At 46.3% G+C, this 13,792-nt stretch overlaps 1 long non-coding RNA gene across 3 annotated transcripts; it reads right to left on the minus strand.

The window, feature by feature from the left end:
- Positions 1 to 58: 58 nt before the first annotated feature.
- On the minus strand, positions 59 to 12,422 carry LOC309519920. 3 transcript variants are annotated; one of them, XR_014214067.1, is made up of 2 exons: positions 11,392 to 12,422; positions 59 to 1,963 (listed from the first exon to the last, which is right to left on the minus strand). It is a non-coding gene; the product is annotated as an uncharacterized lncRNA (long non-coding RNA). The 3 variants fall into 3 exon arrangements; XR_014214068.1 differs by having other exon boundaries at positions 59 to 2,023; XR_014214069.1 differs by having other exon boundaries at positions 11,311 to 12,422.
- Positions 12,423 to 13,792: the final 1,370 nt, after the last annotated feature.

Raw genomic sequence — 13,792 nt, forward strand, 5'->3', positions numbered from 1 at the left:
CTTGGCACAATGTAAAGCATGCGCCATCTTATTTAGCTAGACTTATCTGAAATATATGTTCTAATACACAAATCATTTTTATTTAACAGCTTGAAATATCACAAAAAGCCTCCATGTCCGTGTTCTGGTTATCTGCGTGCAGATCCAACATTATATGAGCCACCGGTTGCTGCCAAACAATAAGTCCAATCACGGCAGAAACTTCTGCTGCCCCAGTGAGAATTCATGACCGCCAAGCTCCAGATCCACGTGAAGTACAGGAACATTATGGCACAGGTATGGATACAGCCAGCAGAGGAAACCTAGGACCAATCCCAATATCCACTCCAGTGGCAGCCTATTAATGAACAAACAAATATTGGTTAGGTGCTCAGAGAATAACTTGCACCTAAATATTAGTAAGACAAAGGAGATGCTGTTGGACTTCCGGAGGAAGAGAGGGGAACCAGCCCCATTGTATATTGGGGGGGGGTGCTGTGTGGAGAGAGTCCCCTGCTTTAAATTCCTGGGAGTTTACCTTAGTGAGGACCTCACTTGGAAAATCTTCTACCCTCGGGCAGGAGATATAGAAGTATAATCAGTCGTACCAACAGGCTAAAAAATAGCTTCGATCTGTGGGCTGTTAGGCTGTTGAATGGAAAATAACACAGCAAAATTGACTTGCGAGGTGGTGTGTTGTTCGATAAGCGCACAGAGTGCAGCAAGATTGTTTGGGGGAGGAGGCTTGTTTAATTTCATTGTACACAGGTTATATAATGACAATAAAGGTATTATTACTCTGGGCACATCATCACCTTGTCCAAGCTGGGCTCAGAACTTCAGTGGTGTGCAGTTGAGCTTCTGCCAGCCTGGTAGGAAAATTATTGCAGAGCATGGAGGATCAGATTTACTTCTCATTTCACACACACACACCCAAGTACTTGCACTCATTCCAGGGCTCACCCAGATCTTGGGGTTATTGTACCATAAGTGCCAATAGGCATCCAAAGCCCCAATTCAGTGGGGACCACAGCAGGAGCTGTACCTATCAATCCTTCTCTCAAGACACAGAACCTTCTGAGGCTCATGTAGACAACTGTGCATCAGGCTACACTTTCCACACTCAAAGAACTGGAGGAGCACCCATCACCCCCTTAGCTTTTCCACAGGGGATCCCTTTCCAGTCTTCCAGTTGTTAGACAACTGTAATGCATCTTTCAGAATGGAATGGAGCCCACCCCTTCAGGGTTTTGGGTGACTCAGACAGAATTTGGACTTGCTGTTCCAGTAATCCTGAATTTCAGGAGCTTTGACTAGATGATTCCTGGTCTCTTACAACTCTACCATTCTATAATCCATTCATGCATTTTGTGGTTCCAATGCATGATACCCACTGCTAGGAAAAACAGCAGCTCCTTTGAAGAGCTGAGTATCCAACCTCACAGCCCTCATGTAGTGGTGGAACATCTGGCACTATGTGGGCTTACCATCAATACCAGAAGTTCCTAATGGTCTCCCTGGAGAACGTCCCCAAAAGAAAGTGGTGGTCAATGCTAAAATGGCACTAAAGAGGTCAGGCAAATGGAAATAGCTTAGGATCCCATTCACCACTGAGAGAAGAATGGCAATCCAACCCCTTGAGAGGCTGCAAGGGAAATCTTGAGGAAGGGTTCCCTGAAACCCTAACACAGGGTGTTCAGACTACAGACTGTGGTCCTACCCTACTTTTACAACCAGCTGTCGTTAGAGTTGGAGGGGTGCAAATGCTTACCTGCATGGACAGCTGCTCAAGGACAAGTAGAACCTGGCTTGGTCTCCCGGCATCCAGACTTGTGGCATAGTTTCACATCAAGGTAAATGATGGAGGTCCCTGTTTGCAATGGCTGAGATGGAGCATACGGAGCCTGCATAGAGAACACCTTCAAAAATTGCTTTTAAGCAGGTTGGCGAGCAGTCCTTAGCTGGGAACTTCCTGGCAAAGGAACTGAAGGTAATGGAACATCACTTCAGAAACAGAGGAAGCTTCCTGCATACAACAGGGGCCCTGAGTGAAAGATGGATTGATGAAGCAGGGGAGCACATTGATGGTGGGGGTTAGAAAAAGAATAAAAAACACCAAACCAAGAGGCATGGTTGCACATGTTTTCTGTCAGGAAGGGATTACTTTAATTCCATAAAACTCTGGATAAATGTGCTCCCAATACGAAAAGGTCTAGCCAGAGGCAGAAGACTTGACAGACTGTGTAGAGGTGGATGCCATACATCTGAGACCCTGAAGCAATACAAGGGTGTTACAGTAGTCTACAGACACTGTGCAACAGAAACTGCAAGTAAGAGTGCCATGGAGTGGGCATAAAAGAACTGGTGCCTTTAGGAATAATAGGAAAGAAATATCTCCAGGCTCCATCACCATGGGTTGTGATCGGAGGGCTGTATGCTGTATGCTTACAGCATTGTCAGATAGAAGAGAGCAGGATTAAAAACTAGTGCTACAAAACACACCATAATACAAAATAAACTAGTCACCTCCCAAACAATTTTCCCCCCAAAAAATAAATAAATAGCCTAATGCCTTGTCCTGCCTCAGCTGGCACCCAGCAGTTGACTTAGAACTGGTGCAGACCATAGGAATCGGACTGTTTAATTAAAACAAAGCATCGCGAAGGCCCGCGGTGGGTGTTGATGGGATGTGATTTCTGCCCAGTGCTCTGAATGTCAAAGTGAAAAAATTCAATGAAGCATGGGTAAACGGCGGGAGTAACTATGACTCTCTTAAGGAAAATGGCAGCTGATGATCTGTGATGTTATACTGATCGATCTTCGGCGTCTTTTCCACGTGCCTATCCCTACTTCCTCGTGGTGAGAGTCGGGCAACGTCTTTAGGCGGTAACGTCTTTAGGCGGCTAACAGGGATGGCTTACTCTGAACCTCTGGGTCGTTGCCAGAGAGGTTCAGTTCACCCTCACCCAGATCCGTAATTGGAATGAATCCTTGTGGTAATACCACAAAGAGAGGTGGCGGGTCATCTGACCGGACCACCCGGGTGAGGAGCAGCTCCCGTGCTGCTGGGCCTGGTGTAGTTCCTGCGGTGGAACAGCCAGTATTTGTATGCGAACACCCAGGTTGCAAGAGGGCCTTTACCACCAAGACCGGACGCAGTGTTCATCACCGACGAGCCCACCCAGACTGGTATGATGCGCAACAAAATACGCATCAGGTGAAGAGGAGATGGACCCCTGAGGAAACAGCACTGCTGGCCAGAGAGGAGGCAAGACTCCTAACCTCGGGGGCATGCCATATGAACCTAGCCCTGATGGAGAAGTTCCCAGAGAGAACAGCAGAGGCTATAAAAGCCCATAGGTGCCAGCAGGCCTACCGGCAACTGGTTGCGACGTATACCCAGGAACAGCTAGAGGCGGCAAGCGGACCGGCCCCTCAAACTGAGGTGGAAGCTTCGAATACCCAGTGGCGGGACAGGCTAATACAACATCTGCAGCAGCTCCCCAGGATGCCAGCCACCACGGAACACCTCGTGCGGTTGGAAAGGCTGAGTGCCACCATCGGGTCGAGGACGCTCACCGACGTGTATGAAGAACTATCTCTGGTTGTGCGGGGCATGGAGGGCACGCGACCCTGGAGGGCGCAGAGAGGGGAATGAAGTAGCCAGGAGCAACAACAGACGTCCAAAAGGCGGATGAGGCAAGAGCAATATGCCAAATTCCAAAATCTATGGCATAAGAGTCCCACTAAATGTATTAAGTGGGCTCTTGATAAGAACAGAAATGTGCCAATCGAGAACGGTGCAAGCCTCTTTCAGTACTGGGAAAAGCTAATGACCAGGGCTCCGGACTGCTCACCTGGCCCTGGCCCCAGGAGGGATGTTATAACATTCTTATGGGAACCCATGACTGCTGCTGAAATAAAGAGAGCCATGCCATCGGGCTCGACAGCGCCAGGACCTGACGGAATGACAATGGAACAGGTGAAGAAGCTGCCTCTAGGTGCGCTGGAGCGGCTCTTCAACCTAATAATGGTATGTGGGAAATGCCCCCAGTCGTTGCTGGGGGCTCGAACAACACTGATTCCCAAAAAAGAGCATGCCCAAGATCCGGGAGACTTCCACCCAATAACTGTCTCCCCAGTACTGACCAGAGTCTTCCATAAGGTCCTGGCTGCGTGGTTGACTCGGGAAGTCGACCTAGACCCTAGACAACGGGCCTTCCAGCAGTTTGATGGGTGTTCCGAAAACATCTTCCTCCTGGATATGGTACTCCGGAACCACAAGCAGTGGTCGAAACCGTTGTACTTGGCATCCCTGGACGTGGCGAAAGCGTTCGACTCTGTGACCCATAGTACCATCAAGGAAACCCTTCAGATGATGGGGATCCCCGACCCAAAGACACACTATATAAGTGATGTCTATGACCGGAGTACCGACGTACCTACGTGCGGTGGCGCAACCTCCCAGGAATTTCACCCCAGGTGTGGGGTGAAGCAGGGTGACCCCATGTCACCCTGCATATTTAATATGATCATGGACCGTCTCCTTCGGAAGATACCGACGGAGGTATGGGCCGACCTGGGAGAAGGCGTGACAGTGAACAGCGTAGCCTTTGCAGACCACCTGGTGTTTGTGGAGTCTACACCAGTAGGGCTACAAACTACCATCGACATAGTGGGTAGACATCTAGCACTATGTGGCCTCACTGTAAACTCTGGGAAGAGCTTGACAGTATCCTTGGAAGTCATCCCCAAGGAGAAGAAAACGGTGGTGAACCTGCGGCAGGTATTCACCTGTAACAGCAAATCGTTGCAAGCTCTCAAGCGGTCGGACCAGTGGCACTACCTGGGTGTGCCCTTCAAGCCAGAAGGACGCATGGCAATTCAGCCTCTGGACCATCTAAAGGAGCTTCTGGACACCATTGGCAAAGCTCCCTTGAAGCCTCAGCAATGGATGTTTGGCTTTCGTGCCGTCGCTATACCATCAGCTCTCTATGGGCTCAACCACAGTGGGACTGCTCAACAGAGTGGACCGCTGTGTGAGGACGGCAGTGAGAAAGTGGCTAGGTCTCCCGGATAGTACGCCTGTCGTGTACTTCCACACTAAGGTCAGTGACGGAGGCCTAGGAATTCCGGCGATGCGCTGGATGATGCCACGACTTCGTAGGGATCAGCTCCTACGACTGCCACTGGTAAGGACGGAGCAGTCTATATCTGGGACCTTTCTGAGGTGGGAGCTCTCTCTGTTAGAGGGGCGGCTACTAGAGAGGGGAAACTGCCTGTTCCCAGCTCAGGCACAAAAACGCCGATGGGCCAGTCTCCTGTACCAATCGGTGGATGGTTGTGCATTGAAGGAGTCTGGGAAAACCCGTAGCCAGCACAACTGGGTCTACGGCTGCACTAAGTTCCTGTCGGGCAAGGACTATCGTAATTCCATTCAGATGCACATCAATGTGCTTCCAACCAGGTCCCACTTGGCCAGGGGACAGAGAGCTGACTGGCTATATCGCGGCGGGTGCCAGATGCCCGAAACTCTGAACCACGTTCTCCAAGTCTGCTACAGGTCTCATACAGCGGCCTGTCTCTCCTGGATCAAGGAATGGTGTACACTACAAAACACAGACCTTCTAGACCTGGAAGGACATTACAACCGCTATGGCTGGCATGCCTACTTAAGGTTATGATAAAGTTAAGATCCACAAAAAAATAATAATCATATTATAAGGAAACCTCTCTATATGGTTTGGGAAAATACAAAGATTTGCTTGAACCTAAAACTCTGTGGTGGATATCTCCCCTTGAAGCACTAGCAGTGAAGAAGAAAAAATATGGAAGGAAGAGGAATGAAAAGGCTCTGAAGAAATGAGAGAACATCTGTCAGGTTGGTTACAATATCACCAACTTTACGAGGTATTTAAACTAGAGAAATGGTTTTGCGATGCAACCCTCTACATTGCAAAAAGAACTGATCAACTCTAAAGTGAAAATCCTCTCCAATCTGTAATCCTCTAAAATCTGTAATGGTCAAGTGGGCTCAAGATTTTGGCTATAGTATCCCAATGAATGCCTGGGAAAATCTATGAAGTTCACTGCATGCTACACCTTGAAAGAAAATTTTATGTAGATGCAATTCTGCTGGTACGTAACACCACTAAAACACCACTAAAATTATCCAAAATGTATAAGAACATTTCAAGTGGACGAACAGGTGGACCTGCAGAGGGCTCATGCTCAGAAAGTCCACTACTACGCCGGCAACACTAGTCTCCTGGAGTTGGTTAAAGAGCGCTACCAAGTGATAAAAAAGAGGAGGCTTCACACTCCCTGATCTAGAGTTAAATCATGCAGCTGCAGCACTACTATGGATGAAAGACTGGATAACATTAAGGGATTTTGATGTATTAGATTTGGAGGGATATGATAATCGGTATGGGTGGCATGCCTATTTAATATATGAGAAGGTAAAGGTCCACAGGGGCTTCCTGAATCATTTAATAAGGAAATAATTATATAAGATCTGGTCAAAATATAAAGGAATACTAGAACCCAAGAACCCCCTGTGGAGCTCACTTACAGAAGCACAGGCAGTTAAGAAAAAGAATATGGAAGGGGAATGGGCCACATACCGATTATTATTAGAAGGACAACAGGATGAACCTATACTGAAAAAATATGAAGAAATTAAAGGGCATTTGACAAATTTGACAAACTGGCTGCAATATTTTCAGATACATCAAAGATTAACCTTTGATAAAAAAGTAGGGCTTGCAAAAGAAACATCAGAATTTGAAAAAGAATTGATACAAAGTAAAGGAAAATATATCTCACGGGTATACGACCTCCTATTGGAATGGGAGGTAAAGGAAGAACAAGTGAAAGGCATAATGGTGAGATGGACACAAGATTTGGGTTATAATATTTATGGAACAATGGGAAAAATTACGGTGGGAAGACATAAAATTCATGGCCTGCTACAGTCTCATGAAAAACACAATTAAGATGAGGTATAGATGGCATCAAACTCCAGAAAAACTTGCTAAAATGTATAAGAACAGATCACCTTTATGTTGGAGGTGTAATAAAGAAATTGGGTCTTATTTGCATATGTGGTGGAAAGGTACAGATATTTGTGTTTTTTGGAATAATATATATGAAGAAATTTAAGAATTATTTAAATTAACATTCAAAAAGAGGCCAGAAATATTTTTATTAAGCATTTTGCCAAAAGAAATAGGGAAATAAAAAAAGAACATTGTTCATGTACGGAATAATGATGGTCAGAATTTTAGTAGCAAGAAATTGGAAAGACACAATAATACCCAACACGGAAGATTGGCAAATCCTAATGGTAGAATATCTGCAGGTAGCGAAAGCGACAGGAAGAGTAAGAGGCCAACCAAAGCAAAAAGTCTATAAGGATTGTGGAATCTTTAAAGAATATTAAGAAAACTATGGAATAAAAGGAAACATCTTGGCTGAATTAGACTGATCCCTGCATTGTATAAATATAAGTTCATAGGGAGGTAAAAAGAAATTATATAAGAAATATGTAACTGTGCGATATAAAGTAATGGATAGATAAAGTACAGTGAGATTAACTGGAAGCCAGCTTTAAATTTCTTCTCTGTAAGTTTTATAATTGTGTTTAGTATCAGGAGTATATAAGTTGATAATAATATTAATCTTCTTGTATCTTATAATGTGTAGTTTGATTTTTCTGTTATTTGTTTGTTTGTTTGTTTGTTTGTTTGTGTTTGTTTACTTGTATGTACATCTTTTTTCATAAATGTATTTATTTAAAATTAATAAAGATATATTTAAAATTAAAAAATATGTGTGCTACTAAGTGGAAGACCTGAGAACCACATCTGCAACACTCTCCTGCAGAGGGGTGTGGAGTGATCGCTTGGCAGAGGACCTGTTAGCCTGGGCCCCTGGGGTATTGTCTGGAAGCAAGACCTTAAGGTTCTCTCATCATGAGTGGTGATTGGAGGCATTTATGCTCATTCCATCTTTAACAAAACAGCCGCCTCCCTCGGTGCTGGGATGTGAGCGCCCAGAAAATTCCCCAGGTATAGCATGGGATTGCTAGAAAATAATCCATACCTCTGTGGATAAAGAGATGCAACGTCTGAGGGGCGTGGTGCCCCGATGATGACAAAAAAGCCAAATTCCTCATCTAGTGACACGCATGAATGGATGAACGAGATTCCCACTGTGCCCACCTATCTAGTGAAACCACAGTCAAGGGAACGGGCTTGGCGGAATCAGCAGGGAAAGACATGAGGTGTGGAATAAGTGGGAGGCCCGCCTGTTTTTCACTTACCCAGTGAGGGGGGGTGCTGCCTAGTGGCCCACTTTTGGTAAACTACGAGGGGAAGCACAGCCAGAAGGAAACCGGGCACTCCCCTATTGGTATTATAAATACTTGTTGCACATAGTCAGTGAGCAGGTGGGCTTAGACAGCGATCCATTTCCATGTGAGCAAGGGGTCTGGGGTGCCCTCTCTGTAGACAATTTGCAAACCCTTGGAATTATAACTAAAATGGGTATCAAGGTCATATCACCCCTAGTTGTGATTGGAGGCATTTAATCTTTGACACCTCCCTTTCTATGGAGACGCAGGTTTCAGCGACGACGCAGCCAAGTAGGGCCATGTTGCCCCACCCACCCGGGGGAGCCCGGCCAGTGGACGCAGCACTTGATGGGCACGACCAGAGCCGTAGCTAGGTAATCTTGCGCCCCTGGCAGAACCGTCCAGATTGCGCCCCCTAGCCACGGACAAGTTGGCTCTTCTTTCCGCCTCTCGCGAGGAGGACGAGGTCCCTAGGCTACCAGGTGGTGCAGAGCCACACGCAGTGGCGGAGGAAGTGGGGTGCGGTGGGGTTTTCCCGTCCTGGGTGTCATGGGGGTGTCATGGGGGGTGACATTGCTAGCTGCGGGCGGTGCCCGCCCTCCTCTCCCCGCGCACGGCTAGACCTGCCCCCGCACAGCCCCGCCCCCGCGTGCACAGCAAGTGCACCTAGCTCCCCCTCTGCGCACACATCCCCTCGCCGCCACCTTTGCCCTGGACCGAACCGTTCGCCCTCCTCCTAAAGCGGGAGACGGACCTCTTTCTACTTCGGGAGGAACAATCTGCACATGCCCAGAGGCACTCTGATAATTGTGATTTCAAAAATTCTATCTTTGCACTCTGGGGCTCCCGCATAGGGCTGTGGGAGAGGCTGTTGCCCCAGCTGCAAGCGGGGCGCGGGTAGTATTATAGGCTACCCCTCCGTATCCTTCCAGTAGGGTCTGAAGCGTGCTTGGAAGGCGCTCGGGTGCTGCCCCGCCTCCCCTGCCGACGCCCTTTCCCCGGCTCCGGTAGCTCCACCCCGAGAGGACACCCACCTTCCTTCCTTCCCTCCCTCCCGCTCTCTCACGCGCGCCCTCCTGCCCATTCATTCCTTCGCCGGCTACGCAAGCAACAAGAAGAGGCGCCCGCCGCGCGCGCAAGTTCTCCCGCTCGAGGCCGCACGGAGCAGATTTTGCGGGGGGGGCCTCGCCTGCGCCCCTGGCGGGGGCCTTCCTCACCACCCCCTACCTATGGCCCTGGCACGACCCAGGCACCCCAAGCCGGGCCCTCAAGCCGGGCCCTCCTCAAAAACAAAGCCAGCACCCAACATGCTACACCCCCTGGGTGTGTGCTTTCTTACGTTCAGATCTCTGACCCCCTGCTGCTTTTGGTGGGATGGGCGAGAGAAGAGAGAAATTAGACATTGAGGACTCAAACAAGACAGATGTAAATAACCCTGTGCTGTGGCAAAGGAAGTGAAACAATTCCTTATATTCCTGGGAAAGGACTTGCAGGATGTAACAACTTTTAAAGACTTTAAACACACCACACACACACACAAACCCTTTAAAAATAATTACCGGTACTATTTTCCCAGTCACCCTAGATACGTAACAGAACCTTAAGAAAAAAGGTAAGTTAGGCAAAAGGCAGCCAGGTATTTTAAAGCGATCGTTCCAAGCCCACAAAACCTTTGTAACCAGTCTGCCACCAGACAAACGTGTATACACCCCCAACTGGGAGAGGACACACAATCATGACATCATACACACGTGCGCACACCATGCAAGAGTTAAACCAGGAAGGCGAGGAGGAGAGTCAGCGTTTTCCCTGCCCATTGCAGCTCCCCGTCAAGCACTGTCCTATCAGGCTGCATTGGGATTGCAATCGCAGGACACTTTCTACTTGGCAAGAAACATTTCTTCACCTTACATGGAACCTAAGATGACTACGAATGTATTATTTCCTGAAATGAGTAACGAAACAAAATTGAAAGGAACCTCGTTGAAGGAAACTTACTTGGGAGTAAATTTACCCATCAAAACTCAAAGGATTTCATAACTCAAGGAGGGGTGGCAAAAAGGGTCAAAGAGGCTTTTAAAAAGCTATGTTAAAAGGAAACCTGAGAGTCTTGGCCTGGGCATAGCCAAGAAGGGGAGGCAGGGGGGCAGCTGCCCCCTCCCACATCAAGTAAAACAATAATACTTAACTGACCAATCAGGTTGTTCTGCCTCCCCCAAGACCTGGCTACGCCCATGGGTCTTCACTGATCTTAGGAAATGCAGCCCTTTAACAATCCTTTAACCAAATAAATCCTATCTCGGATAGCCTCTGGACATGGAAGCTCTACTGTTGACAAGCAATTTACTTTTACTGGAAGGGGCACTAATTTTCCCTTTGGTCATACAGTCATACAACGTCTTAGTAATAATAGATCATTTGAGGTATCAAGATGTTACCTTTAAAGCCAAATTAAACTCAGGGAAACTTCAAACTCCAAAACTTATGGCAAAAGTTTTTCTTAACATTTCTAAACCTTAAGAGTGCAAATCCTGAGTTAACCGAAGCCTCTGAAAACTCCTCCTACTATTAACAAGCACAGTGTCAAATAATATATACTGCCTATTTTTATGCCATTTAATAACAAATGTGTTGAGCTTTGTGTGTGTGTGTGCGTGCAAATGTGCGTGGAGTGTGTGTGTACCAAACTGAGAGCGCTCTCGGGGTTTAGTCAGTCAACCAGCTGCAAATCCACCTTGTCCAGCCCACATTTGTATTTATAGCCCACCTCTTCTCCAAGGAGCTAAAGGTGGTGTAAGGTTAAATAAAAGCAGGGTCGTTCTTTTAACTAAAGAAACAATCCTGAACCTGATTTTTCAATCCTTTCTCTTTTCCTTCCTCCAAAATGGGTGCTGTCACAATTAGCTTTTGGTGCAGGCAGGGGCAAAATGTGAAACTCCCAGAAGTTCCAACTCCAACCCCCCCCCCCCGAGCACCTGTCCTGGATCTGGCTGCCCTTGGCAGAACTTGCCCCCTCTTCTCCCTTGTTTCCTGTAGGCGACAGTCCCTCCGCACACCTCGCTCCAGCCATTTCTGCCACACCTTCACCCAGCACGCACTGCACGCCTCCTTGGTCTTCATCACACTCCTCACAGCTGCCTGTCCTTAAGTAGGGGAGGCTATTTATTAGGGCAGGTTCCAATCTGAATCAGTTACAGGTGCAGGGATGACGTGCTTTGTACTTCCAGCCCTATCTTGCCTGGCAGGGCACAGCTGCGAGCGTTTCCTCAGACATCCCCCACCTGTGTTTAATTCCCTCCAGGCTGCTGATCAAAGTGCACACAGCTGCTGGCAGGGAAATTAGGCTTTCTTCCATGGGTCAAAGACTCAATTCGGCACCGCCCCCTCCCCGCCCCATGTGAGCTCACAAGCACTCACACACACAAGGAGCTCCACACGTTTGTTCTTAAAGGGCATAAAAATAGGCATATTATTTGAATACAAGGTTGTGTTTATATCTAATATTTCACTGATTCCCAACATGAGTTACACAACAAAAATGCAACATAACATATAACTGCAAGGGGGGGAAGGGCGGAAGAAAACTTTTTTACAGTAATAGGAGATGTAATGTATATCAATTTATAACAATTTTTTTATTTTATTTATTGCTGCAGTTTAGCTGTGAGATAAATCAATTACAGTTATATATTAAAGGCCAAAGTCAGGCTCCCTGAGAACCGGGCAGTGCAGAGGGAAATAAAAATACAAAAGGACAGTATACATGATGTCCCAGACATGACAACCACACCATAAAGCTTCACGCCAACCAGATATTCCTGTTCACTTCAGGGCACAAGACGTTGGACATAATATTATGTTTGCTGACTGGGAACAGTTGTGGACCACAGGTATGAAATTTATGGCATGTAATGCCCTAAGAGAGAATATTATGAAAATGATATACAGGTGGTACATGACCCCAGTCAAGCTTGCAAAAATCTATCATTTGCCCGACAATAAATGTTGGAAATGTAAAGAAACTGAAGGTACATTCTTTCACCTCTGGTGGACGTGCCCAAGGATTAAGGCTTTCTGGGAAATGATATATAATGAATTGAAAAAGGTATTTAAGTATACCTTCTTGAAGAAACCAGAGGCCTTTCTCCTGGGCATAGTCGGCCAATTGGTGCCAAAGAAGGATAGAACTTTTTTTATGTATGCTACAACAGCTGCAAGAATTCTCATTGCAAAGTATTGGAAGACACAAGATCTAAGGTTGTTTTCTGCTGCTCCAGAGAAGCGGACACGGAGCAATGGATCCAAACTACAAGAAAGAAGATTCCATCTAAACATTAGGAAGAACTTCCTGACAGTAAGAGCTGTTCGACAGTGGAATTTGCTGCCAAGGAGTGTGGTGGAGTCTCCTTCTTTGGAGGTCTTTAAGCAGAGGCTTGACAGCCATATGTCAGGAGTGCTCTGATGGTGTTTCCTGCTTGGCAGGGGGTTGGACTCGATGGCCCTTGTGGTCTCTTCCAACTCTATGATTCTATTCTATGATTCTACCCACTTTGGAAGAATGGCAGATGACGTTGATAGACTATATGGAATTGGCAGAAATGACTAGCAGAATCCGGGACCAGGAAGAAGAGTCGGTGGAACAAGGTTGGAAGAAATTTAAAGATTGCTTACAGAAATATTGTAAAATTAATGAATGATAGAATGATGTTGGATAGAAATTAAGTGGTTTCTAGCTGTAATGCTTTAAGAGAATGTGACAAAAAGGTCTATAAATGGGTAAAAGCTTAATGGTAAGGATTTGCTGAACTAATAAATTTACCGTAAGTGGAATACAAAAAAGGGAGGTATGAGGAGGTCCGGGGAAATAAGCTTAAGGAAAATAAGAAACAGAAAATTAATGTGTTTTTAACTGTTTTTATTTTGCATTTTTCTTTCCCCATTTTTTATTGCAATGTGTTAAAAAATCTTAATAAATATCTTATTAAAAAAACCCGAAAGCTCACTGGGTGTTTAGCAGGCTATTAATTTACTCAATAACCCAAAGTAATTTGGACAGATTTGTAAAAATCTGAAAACTAATAAAAATATATTTAATAATAATAATAATAATAATAATAATAATAATAATAATAATAATAATAATAAAGATATTCCTGTTCACTTCAGGCACTAAGGCGCTTAAATTATTATTAACCGTTCCTCATTGCTCCACCACCAGGACCTAGGGTCTAAGTCCATGTCTTCTCTGTCTTGGGGGGGGGGAAGGGGCGACTCCTGGGCAAGAAGCTCCGCCCACTCCTCATCCAGCCGGTCCCGGACATGGACTTCCCAGCCTCCTGCTTGCTGCTGCCTCCTTGCGCTGATCCATGACAGGTGCTCTGTTTAGGGACTTACCAAAGGAATCCTGCAAAGGGAGATATTACTAGAGCCTGACATGCTTGTATGTTTGGTGGCATT

The sequence above is a fragment of the Podarcis vaucheri genome (genome assembly GCF_965113315.1).
Source record: "Podarcis vaucheri genome assembly, chromosome: 15".
Classification (NCBI taxonomy): domain Eukaryota; kingdom Metazoa; phylum Chordata; class Lepidosauria; order Squamata; family Lacertidae; genus Podarcis; species Podarcis vaucheri.